General features: G+C 42.0%; 1 protein-coding gene across 3 annotated transcripts in view; it reads left to right on the plus strand.

Moving 5' to 3' along the window:
• The first annotated feature begins 6,804 nt into the window (after positions 1-6,804).
• The window catches only part of RAB23 (RAB23, member RAS oncogene family), a 34,050-nt gene continuing 28,640 nt past the window's right edge, over positions 6,805-12,214 (plus strand). The window contains exon 1 of one of the 3 annotated variants that reach the window (XM_043907018.1): positions 6,805-6,902. The gene's annotated coding sequence lies outside the window, so the exon portion shown is untranslated. Of the gene's footprint in view, positions 6,903-6,944; positions 7,081-7,609; positions 7,744-12,214 lie in introns of those variants that run through there. The other 2 variants (XM_043907017.1, XM_043907019.1) reach the window with 2 other exon arrangements.

Genomic DNA, 12,214 nt, shown 5'->3' on the forward strand with positions numbered 1-12,214 from the left:
AAAATAATTTGACTACAGGAAAAAAGTAGAGATTTTAACATAGCAGTGGACATCTAGATTTTTTTTTAACATAGTCACTATAATTACAAACTCAATGGACACATTTAAACTGTAATTGGAGAGATTAGTAAACTGAGAGATCATCCGTCACACATGATGAAGCCCTAAACACAAAAGATATGAAAAATATGAGAGGGTTGACTTCATGCAATAGGAGCTCCAGTTGAAGAAAATAAAATAGGTTAGAGGCAATATTTGAAGAGATAAGGGCTGAGAATTTCCTAGAATTGAAGAAAGACATTATTGTAGTAGCTTATCAGATATTGTAGGTAAAATAAAAACAACTCATATTCAGATACTACAGAACAGTAAAAATGAAGAAAAACTCTTAAATGCAACTAGCGGGGGAAAAAAAAGATGTATCATTGGCAATGCCATTGGCATTTCTGGAGATGTGTTAATTCAGAGGTATTTCTGCACATTCCATTGCCATAGTGGCTTTCAAATATGAATGCTACCATCTGGGACACTTCCACACTACACAACGTATCAGTGTAAAACTGCCATGGGTATCTATCTTAGACTTAATCTTCTGTTCATTCCCAAACGCCCCCCTTTGCCTGCCCAATCCATTTCTTTGTCCCTCTGGTTGATAGTAACTCAATTTTTAAAATAGCTTCAGTCATGAAATCCCAATCTCTGATCAATGTGTAAATGACTATATTTCAGAGGAAAAAAATTCTGTGGTGAGCAAGGATTTGACTGTTACCATAAGTAGAACATTTCCCCACCATTGTATGTGGCTTAATAATTGTAAATCCACGGAATGGACAACTTGATGAGCTGGAATTCATAACTGACCATTACGACAAATGGATTCCTATACCTAATCTACCTGCAGGGCACATCACCTTTATTTACATCTAAAATTAGGGTGATCATATATTCCCCTACTTATTTGGTGAGAACATTGAGAGGAATTTAGATGAAGGAGTGGGTGACAAAATGCTGAATGTGAATAAGATCTTCCGAATGCATTAACTGCCATATCATTAGTATGATGTCTAAACTAATATTCCAGTAAATGTACAAGGAAGACCATCACACTCTTATGTACCATCAACGAAGTCCTCAAAAATCAGAGTTGTCTAAACAATCCAGCCCTTTCAGAGATCTCTCTGTACATTAAGACCATTTCAACAAAAACAAATGTGTATATGAGAAAGACCTGGGCAGTGAAGGAGAATAAAGATTTTTATGTTCTAACAATTTCTTTATTAATAAGTGCCTTAAATCCAGAAGTGTATGAATGGTACAGTCTAGCTCATGTGAGACAAGAACAATCTGTGAAAAGCCAAAAAGGAATCTAGAATGAACTGACTACTCCCAGACTCACACTGGTTAGCAGTTGTCATTAGTGTCTGTAGTGACCACTATCAGTGAGGTGTTGTGATATTGTGATTTGTAATATGAAAAATATGTTTGGTCTTTGTCATTCTTAGTTCCTGGAATAGAGCTCCTAAGACCTTTAGAATTTCCTATGGGATAAGAGCCTTAAAGGTGCTTTTTGTTATGTTTAGGAGGTGACTTTTGGAAAATCCTGAAGTCACCTGAGGATGGGGGCTGGTTGCCAGGGGAATAAACCCAATGATTAGAGGGTAGGAACTCTCAGTTCCAGCCCCTGACCTACGGGAGGGGAGGGGGGACTGAAGATTAAGTTCAATCACCTATGGCCAACGGTCATGTAAATTATGCCTATGTAAGAGTCTAGTGGGCTGCTGTCTATGGGGTCACACAGAGTTGGACACAACTGAAACAACGTAGCAGCAGCAGCAATGAAGCCTCCATAAATCCGGAAAGGACCAGCCTGGAGATCTGGTGACCATGTGGAGATGCTGGGAGAGTAGGCTCTGACAGGCATGAAAATTCCCCAACCTTTCCCCATAGCTGGCCCTATGCGTCACTTCTATCTGGCTGTTCTGAATTATATTCTTTTTTAAAACATTTTTACTTGTTTATTTTTTGTTGTGCTAATTCTTTGTTGCTGTACATGCTTTCTCTAGTTGTGGTGAGCAGGGGCTACTCTCTGGTTGCCGTTCAAAGGTTTCTCATCGCAATGACTTCTCTTCTCCGAACACAGGCTCTAGGCTGGCAGGCTTCGGTATTTGCTGCGCACAGGCTTAGTTGCCCTGTGGCACGTGGGATCTTCCTGGAGCAGGGATTGAACCTGTGTCTCCCACACTGGCAGGTGGATTCTTAACCACTGGACCACCAGGGAAGTCCCTATATTCTTTTATAATAAACTGATATCTAGTAAATAAAATGTTTTTCTGAATTCTGTGAGCCGCAATAGCAAATTAATTGCCCTCAAGGAGAGGGTGGTGGTTGATTAGAAACACAGGTGATAACCTGGACTTGTGACTGGCATCTGAAGTGCGGGTGGGAGGTGAAGAGGGCAGTCCTCCAGGACTGAGCCCCTAACCTGCAGAACTTGATGGCATCTCCAGGTAGATAGTATCAGAACTGAATTGAAAGGTAGGACAATCCAGCTGGTGTTTGAAAACTGCTTGCTGGCATGTGGAAAAAAATCAGAATTTCAGGGGATCATTCAAGAAGCCCGTGAGTCACTGTTGATGTTCTCTCTGTTTCTGCTCCATAGCCAAGTCCACAAGATTCTACCTCCAAACTTGAAAACAAATAGAACCACTTTTCCGTATCAACCCTATTACCAGCTCAGCAAAGCCTCCATCATTTCTCCCCTGGACCAGCCTTCCACTGGTCCATTTTTCCTCTACTCTACCCTTTCGTAGCAGCCAAAGTAATCTTCCAAGTGGATCTTCTTATTATCACACTAAACATCCTTCAAAGGCTTCCTAATATTCTTGAGATATAATCCAAATTGCTTATGTGATCTACCAGGTCTCCACAATCTGGTCCCTGCCTCCCTCATGCCTTCATTTCATACCACTCCTACACACTGGCTCCCTTTCAGTTCCTCAAACTCACCAGGTTATTTCCTGCTTCAGGCCATCTTGCTTGGTGATTCCTCTTCTTAAAATCTTTTTCTGTCTATACTTTACCCAGCTGACTCATTTACCTTACAGATGATAGATTGAATGCCACTTTGTCAGAAAGGCTTCTCTGGCTCCAATTTAAAATTTTGTACATTTCCATTACACTGACTAATTTTCTTCATATAATTATGAGATATAGCCATAATATTGGTCTCCCTTCCAAGACTATAAGCTCCAAGAGGGCACAAATCATATCCTTTTTGTCCATCACTGAATACCCAATGCTCAGCACAGAACTTGGCAGAATAAATTTTTTTTTTTTTTGAGTGAATGACCCTGAAAGGTAGATTAGTCCATATTACAGGTGAGGATATTAAGATCCATTGTGAAACAACTTTTAAGACCTGGAATAGCACTCTAGGGTCTGAATAGAAAGTATTACATTTAAAAATTTTCTAGCATCATTTATCTGATTTTGTTGACTATTAGATGCTACCGGTTTAGATCAATACTGTGGCTTCCACTAAGCTTCTCAAGAGGCCCATGATGCAGTCACATGTGTTTGCAGACCTGTGGTCTAAGTGGTAAAATTCTCAAGGATTTCTTAAGAATGTGTTCTAATTTTTCTTTGATGGTTTTCATTTCATTCGTCTACAATTTGTGATCTCTGAAAAGTATTTAATTCATTAGAGTCAGACACAGGAAAATGACTAGCAAAGATCAATAGACACTTTTCTTCTGGGTCAGGGAAGGTACTAGATTCAAATAATCATTAAATGACTTAACAGTAAGACTTTTCAGAATGTTTTCCCTAAAACAATTTTGTGCCCCTCATTTCTAGTCACAGTAGGTAAAATTTCCTTCAGAGCCCTTCAGATTAATTCTATTGCCATTTTTGCTGGAGCACAACTGCATGACGTTTACATAGGCTTTCCTTATCTCACTGAAAGGGCTTCCCAAGGGGAGCTAATGGTGAAGAACCCACCTGCCAATGCAGGAGACATAAGAGACGTGGGTTCGATCCCTGGGTTGGGAAGATCCCTTGGAGGAGGAAATGGCAACCCACTCCAGTATTCTTGCCTGGAGAATCCCACGGACACAGAAGACCTGCATGGGTTACACTCCATAGGGTCACAAAGAGTCAGACACAACTGGAGAGACTTAACATGCAGGCACGCATCTCACTGAAGGGAGTGTAAGCTCTGCTGTGTCCTTGGGCACAGACTTGACTTAAATAAAAGGTGGACTTTACTGCACTGAGAATGTCCAACAATCCCGTGGAAGTGCAAAGCAGGGCGGGAGGTGGAGAAGAAAAATGATGATTTGGGGAGGATCCCTTGAAGACGTTTTTCTCAAAAGAAGTTTCTCTCAAATTTGAATTTTCAGATTTATTCTCTGAGATTCACTAGGAATTTTTCTTTTCCCCTTTCAAAAAAAATGTGGTAAAAAAGTACTTAACATAAAATTTACTATTTTGACCATTTTAAGTGTACAGTTCAGGGGTACTAAAAAGTCACCTGGTTGCACAACCACCATCATTATCCATTCCCAAGACTCTTTTCATCTTGCAGGAGTGAGACTGTACCCGCTGAACACCTGTACAGTTCAGGGGTACTAAAAAGTCACCTGGTTGTACAACCACCATCATTATCCAGTCCCAAGACTCTTTTCATCTTGCAGGAGTGAGACTGTACCCACTGAACACCATGGGCTCATTCCCACCTCCCTTCTGCCTCTGGCAACTGTGATTCTACTTTGTGTTTCTACGAATTTGACTAGTTGCTTTATATAAGTGGAATCATATTTGTATTTGTCCTGTTTTGACTCAGCATGTCTTCAAGGTTCATCCATGGTATAGCATTTGTTAAGAATGTGCTTCCTTTTTATTCGTAGTTTTAATTTTTTCTACAAACTGCTGTATTGTTTTCCAGTTGCTGCCCCATTTTACATTCCTACCAGAAAGCAGTGAGTCAGGGTTATGATTTCTCACCATCCTTGCCAACATTTGTTATTTTCTGACTTTTGTTTGTCTGTTTTACAATATTCATCTAATGGGTGTGAAATGGTAACTCCTTGTGGTTTTGATTTGCATTTCCCTAATAATTAGTGATATTGAGCCTCTTTCCCTGTAATTATTAGCCATTTGTATATCTTCTTTGAAGAAATGTCCATTCAAGTCATTTGTCCATTTCTTCACTGAGGTTTGTTTTCTTTTCTTTTAAAGGGGGTGTCTATATTACTCAAGTTTACGAGACAATACTAACCAAATCCTACAGATAAGGTGGTTATCTGACATTAAATTTCTTGCAAATAATTACTATGTTTACAAGACTATATCAAAATTATAGCTAAAACAATTTGCAAATTTTAAACTAAAAAATTTAAATTACTTCACCACATAATTCATATACATAAGTATGTGTGTAAGTGTACAGTTCAGTAGCTTTTCAGCAAATCATGTGTAACTAGCACCAAGATCAACAGCCAGAGCCCATTAGAAGCCCCTCCCCCATTCACTAGCCCCTCCTCACCTAGGTAATCACTATCATAACTTTTAGCAGATTATTTTTCCTATTTTTGTGCTTTATATAGATGGACTTACCCTTATGTCCTTTCCTGTCTGACATCTTATGCGCAACTTTATGTTTTTTCAGTTTCTCTATGTTGTCGCCTGTAGTACGTCATTCTTTTCATTGCTGAGAAGTATCCCATTATATGAACACTGTGAATGCATTACCTTATTCTATCCTTGATGGTCTTTTGGGTTGCTTCCATTTGGGGTTATTAAAACAAATGCACCTGTCAACATTCTGATAACTGTTGATGCCTTGCAAGCACACATTTCTCTTGGCTGTACACATAACTATGGAACTGCTGCGTCACAGGGCTGGCTTCTACAGTTCAGTTCAGTTGCTCAGTCATGTCCGACTCTTTGCGACCCCATGGACTGCAGCACGCCAGGCCTCCCTGTCCATCACCAACTCCCGGAGTTTGCTCAAACTCATGTCCTTTGAGTCGGTGATGTCATCCAAGCATCTCATCCTCTGTCGTCCCCTACTCCTTCTGCCTTCAGTCTTTCCCAGCATCAGGGTCTTTTCAAATGAGTCAGCTCTTCGCATCAGGTGGCCAAAGTATTAGAGTTTCAGCTTCATCATCAGTCCTTCCAATGAACATTCAGGACTGATCTGCTTTAGGATGGACTGGCTGGATCTCCTTGCAGTCCAAGGGACTCTCAAGTCTTCTCCAACACCACAGTTCAAAAGCATCAATTCTTTGGCACTCAGCTTTCTTTATAGTCCAACTCTCACATCCATACATGACTACTTGAAAAACCATAGCTTTGGCTTCTATAGTACAGCGCCAAATTATTTTCGAAAGTTACTTTTTTAATAGTTTACACTCCAGCAGCATGAAGAATTCAGTTACTCCACATCCTCATCAGCACTTGGTATCCGTCCCCGTGAAGCAAAGTTTAGGTTGCTTTGAGGGCAAACTTTCGGATTTGGGTTTGGTTGCCTGAGTTATTAACCACCGCAGACTTCCCCTTGGTCCAGCCACAGCGTGTGAACTCAGTGCGTTTCGACTTGACTCCACAGTTTTGCTCTCCCCGCCCCTTGGAGGTCCTCTCAGTCAGGCGCATCAGGTGAGTCCAGGGCGGCCGGTCCTGTGAAGACTCTGAAGCCCGCCCCCCGTGCAGCGGAAGCGCGTGCAGCGCCTCCCCGGCCGCCTCCTCTCGCGGCCAGGTAGCGCCCCGCGCCCCGCGCGGCGGCCGGCTAGGGGGCGGGGCCCAGCGCGCGCGTGCGCACCGCGAGCCCGGCGCATGCTCGGAGCGCGGAGGGGCCGGGCTGAGGGGAGGCCGGGCGCCCGCTCCCGGCCCTTCGCGGCGAGGTACTGCGCGCCGCCCGTTCCGAGCCCTGCTGCCAGTAAAGTTCCCAAAGCATCCCAGTCACTCCTAAAGAGCGAAGAGGGCGCGAGCCGGCCGGACGCCCGGCCGGGGGCAGGCGCGCGCGGACGCGGCGAGGCGGCGGAGGAGCTGTGGCGCCGGGCGGCGGGCGGCGCGGGGAGGGTGAGTAGCGGCTCGCGCCCGGGCCGGCGGCCGCACTCCTCGCTCTTGCCGCGGCCCAGGACGCGCCCGCCGGGGGCTGCGCAGGGGCGCGGCGGGGCCTCCAGGCCGGGCGCTCGCTCCCACCCGGCCGCCGCGCGCACGCCTGGAGCGCGGGCCCGGGCCCGGCGGCGGCCCCACGGCCCCGTTCTCCCCGCCCCTCCCCGCGCCCCGCGGCCCCCAGGCCACCGCGTCTCCCCGCGCCCCGCCCCTCCCCGCTCTCCCTTCTCCCCGCGTCTCCCCACGCCCGGGTCTCCCCTCGCCCCCGTCTCCCTGGACATGGCCCCGAGGCCCTCATGCGGGAGGTGCGGGCAGGCGGGCCGTTCAGTGCGGGTCGGGGCTGGCTGGGAAAGGGCCCGAGCCCACCCTGGCTTCCAGACTGGGTCCAGCCAGCGGGCCCCTCCCTGCCCGGCCGCACCCTGCCCGGGGTGTTGCCGGGCGCCCCTGGAATACGAGTGAGCCGGCTGCGCGCTCCTCTTGACACCGGGCCGCAGAGTCGCTTCCCGCGGGGACCCTGAGGGTGTGGTAGGGGGACAGCTTCACTGTCACGGCCCGGGCAAGTGACTTTACAATCTGAGAAGGACTATTTACGTCTCTAGATTTCATACAAGTCAGGATATCTCCCAGGTAACTTCAGTGAACCTGAGAAGGTTTTCCGTGTTTGTATAAGTATATTCATACATGCGTTGAAGTACGGGCAGTGATGGAAAATCCACTGTTTTGATCATTGAGTTAACTCTTCCTTTTCTAATGTATTGGACTGCTGTTGATTGTAAAATTAAACTTGGGAATAGAACACATATACAGTGTTACTGTCAAGCTTTTAAGATATTATACTCAGAATTATACTTTTCTAAGAACTTGATTGTGTTGGTATAGTTCTTTTTAGTCTGTGGAGAAGTGAGTGGCTGATAATCACAAGGGTCAGACTGCCTGTGTTAAGATCTGATTTCATTTATTTTTCTTTATATTTTATTCTTTTGAACATTATTATGTGATAAAGTGGACATTGTTGGGGAGTGTGCAGTTCTGTGAATTTTAGATTCATGTAACCACCGTAATAGTCAGAATATGGAACAGTTCTGTCACCTCCAACCACTCACGCTGTCTGTCCTCTCATAAACTCCCCCTTGCTCCAACCCCTGGCAATTACTGATCTTTTCCAGAATGTCATGTAAAGGGGATCATACCACATGTAAGCTTCTTTCTCTTAGTATAATGCTTTTGAGATTCCTTCAAGTTGCTGGATGTATCAACAACTTATCCTTTTTTATTTCTGAGTAGGATTCTGTTGGATGGATATGCATCCACTGGAGGACGTTTGGATTGTTTCTAGTTTATGGTGACTATAGCTGCTGTAATCATTCCTATGCAGGTTTTTGTGTGAACATAAGGTTTTGTTCTCTAGGGTACTGCTAAGATTCGGGTTGTAGGATCACATAAAGTATGTTTAATTTTATAAGAAACTGTCACACAGGTTTCCAGAGTGACTATCATTTTGCATTCTCACCAGCAAAATGTGAGAGTTCCAGTTGCTCCACTTCCTGCCTAGCACTTGGTGTGGTCAGATTTTTTATTTTAGCCATTCTGATAGGCATGTAGTGGTAATGGCAACCCACTCCTGTATTCTTGCCTAGGAAATCTCATGGACAGAATGTGAGCGTGGTGGGCTGCAGTCTGTGGGGTCGCAAAGAGTAGGATGCAGCAACGGAGCCCAGTGTGTCTTTAACCAATGGCCAAAGCTGTTCAATATCTTTTCGTGTGCTTACTTGGCATATATAATCTTGGGTGAATATCTGGCCAAGACTTAAATTTTTAAATTTGGTAGTTTCTTATGTTGACTTTTAAAGGTTCTTTATATGTTCTGGATACAAGTTGTTAGGTATGTTTTGCAACTATTTTCTTGCAGTCTATAACTTGTTTAATTGTTTTAATAGTATCTTTCACAGAGTTGATATTTTTAATTTTGATGAAATTTAATTTATCTATATTTCCTTTTGTACATCTTTTGGTAGCATATCTAAGAACTTTGTCTAATCCCAGATCAAGATATTAAAGTTTTACATTTAGATCTATAATCTATTTTGAATTATTTATATAAGGTGTGAGATTTAGGGGAAAGTTTACTTTTTTGCATATGAATTTCCAGTTGTTGCATCACCATTTGTTGAAAAGACTGCCTTGTCGCCATTTAATAGTTTTGCATTTTTGTCAAAAATCAATTGGCTGTATTCGCGTGGGTCTATTTTTGGGCCCTTTGTTGTATTGGGCCTCTGCTGTGTTGATTTCTGTATCTTTCTCTTGGCCAGTTTCACTCTTTCTTGATGAATGTATATTTTTAGGGTCTTAAAATTGGGTGGTATGGTTTTCTCCACCTTTGAGTCAGGGCAGTCACTCAGTCGTGTCTGAATTTGATTCATATCAAAGAATTTCATTTTGGGAGGACGCTATTGTGAATATCATTTAAATTTTTTTTGGCTTCAAATTGTACATTGTTAGGATATTAGAAATACAGTTCAGTGTTGTGTGTTACTCTTGTATCCTGTGTCCTTGCTAAATTCACTTATTAGTTTCAGGATTGTTTATTTGATTCCTTGGACAATCCATAGACAATCATGTCATCTGTGAATAGGGATAGTTTTTCCTCTAATCTGTAAGCAGTTTGTGTATTTTTGTTGCCTGTTACTCTGGCTATGCCTAATGATAACGGAAGTAGTGAGAGTGAACATCCTTACCTTGTTCTCACTCTATGGCGGAGAGCAGTCTGTCTTTTAGAATTAAGTATGATGTTAGCTGTAGGTTTGTGTGTGTGTGTGTTTTTAATAGATGCCCTTTATCAGGCTGAAAAAGTCCCCTTCTCTTTCTAGTTTGCTGAGAAATTTTCTTGCAAATGGATGTTGAATTATGTTAAATATTTCCTCTGCATTAGTTGATATGGTGATGGGGTTTTCCTTTACTTTGTTAATGTGGTGGATTACATTGATTTTTGAGTGTTGAAACAGCCTTGCATTCCCAAGTAAAGCCCATTTGGTCCTGGTTATTCTTTTTATGCATTGCTGGATGTGATTTACTCATATTTTGTTGAAGATTTTTGCATTATGTTCATGAGGGACTGTCTGTCTAGTTTTCTTTTTTGTACTGTTTTTTGTGTGGTGCTGGTATCAAGATAATGCTGGCTTTATATATTAATATGTTTCCTCCTCTTCTATATTCTGGGGGAGAGTGTGTATCATTCTTGAAAAGTTTGGTAGAATTCTCCAGTGAAATCACCTGAGCTTGGAGCTTTCTTTTTGTTTTTAAAGTTACAGATTTTATTTTCCTAATAGTTATATCAGTCTCATTGATTTCTTCTCTTTATTATTTCCATCCTTTTGCTTGCTTTGGGTTTATTTTGCACTTCTTTTTCCAGTTTTTTGAGGTGGGAGCTCAGGTTGTTGCTTTGAGACTTTTCTTCTTTTCTAGGGTAAGCATTTAGTGCTGTAAATTTTCTCTCTCAGCACTATGTTAGCTGTGTCCCACAAATTTTTGACACATTGTATTTTCATTTTATTTCAGCTCAGTTATTTTTAAAATTTCTCTTGAGCTTCTGCTTTGGCCCATGGATTATTGAGAAATCTGTTTTTAGTTTCCAAATGCTTGGAGACTTTCCTGTTATCTTTCTGTTACTGACTTCTAGTTTGATTCCACTGTGGTCTCTTTATTTTAATTTTGTTGAGGGTTGTTTGATGGCCTAGAATATGTCCTATCTTATACATGTTCAGTGGGTGCTTGAAGAATGTTCTGCTGTTGTGTGGACAGCTCTATAAATGTCAATTACATTCTGATATCTTTATGGTGTTTTTAGAATTTCATTTTGTTTTATCATGTTTTCTCGTGTTTTTGAGTATTTCTTTGTGTAACTTGTTTAGCTGCGTAGATAATTTATCACAGTGTATTGGTGTTAGCATTTTACAAGCTCAAGTGAAGTATAGAAACCTTACCTCCCTTCACATCCTTTTGTCCTCTCCCATGTATAAATAATTGTCTTAAATGTTTTCTCTACGTATATTGAAAACCACATTGAACAGTATTATGATTTTTCTTTCAATTGTCAAATGTAACGTAGAACATTCAAGAGGATAAGTCTTTCTGTATTTATCCGTATTTTATGTATGAAGTGGAGACCTAGAACTTGTACTTTAACAAGTGCTTTTAGATGCTTCTTAAATCATGCAAGTTTATCATGCACTAGGGCCAGTTACTGAGACTCCATTAGGGACAAAGAAAGGAATGCTTTTCACATTTCAGACATGTTTTGTGTAGTGGTTGTATAAATGAATTTTTGGTTCAGGTAGCTAGAATATAATAGTTAATAGGTAGGAACTGAAATAGCATTAATAATTTTAAGAAATATGAAAAACTTAGCCTTCTGTCCCAAGGGTCTGGACTGTTCATTCAGTCTAAAATGCAAACAGTACACGTACTATTACTTTGACTGTGTGAATAACTATGACTAGTCTGAACGTAAAGAAGAGAACGTGTGCTATAAGATGATGTGCAGTGGATTCACTGTAGCCTGGATGCTGACGTGCGAGCTGCCGCTTCGTTGCATAGTATTACACAAAGCCCTTCTTCTGGGTGCGGACCCTAGGGATGTTAATATCGCCTGTGAGGATGATGAGCGGTTTCCCTAGACTTGGTGTTTGTCTCCCATTTGCTGTTAACTATCTATGGAGGATTTCTTATGGTATATGAAACTACCATTTTTTGAATGCTTAACTTTCACTGTGCTAAGTGCTTTATTTGTATCGATCAACAATCCTGTGAGGTTAAATATCTTCAGAAAACTGAATCTTGAAAGGGATAAGCAATAACTTCACGAAGAGCACAGAACCAGTAAAAGGCAACTTTAGATCAGGGCTCAACTCTAAAGCCCGTAGTCTAATCTTTGTGAAAGGCAGAATCTACTCATTTATCACTACCTGAAAGTCATACATTGTGCTATTGATAAGGATTCAAAAATGAATATTATTGTCTCTCTTTTCAGAGAATTTAAGTTAAATGAACAGAGTGGGGAGGGGGGCCCTTCATCATGGAAACAAATTCTTGGAGTTCAGTT

The sequence above is a fragment of the Cervus elaphus genome, chromosome 7, assembly GCF_910594005.1.
Source record: "Cervus elaphus chromosome 7, mCerEla1.1, whole genome shotgun sequence".
NCBI classification, from domain to species: domain Eukaryota; kingdom Metazoa; phylum Chordata; class Mammalia; order Artiodactyla; family Cervidae; genus Cervus; species Cervus elaphus.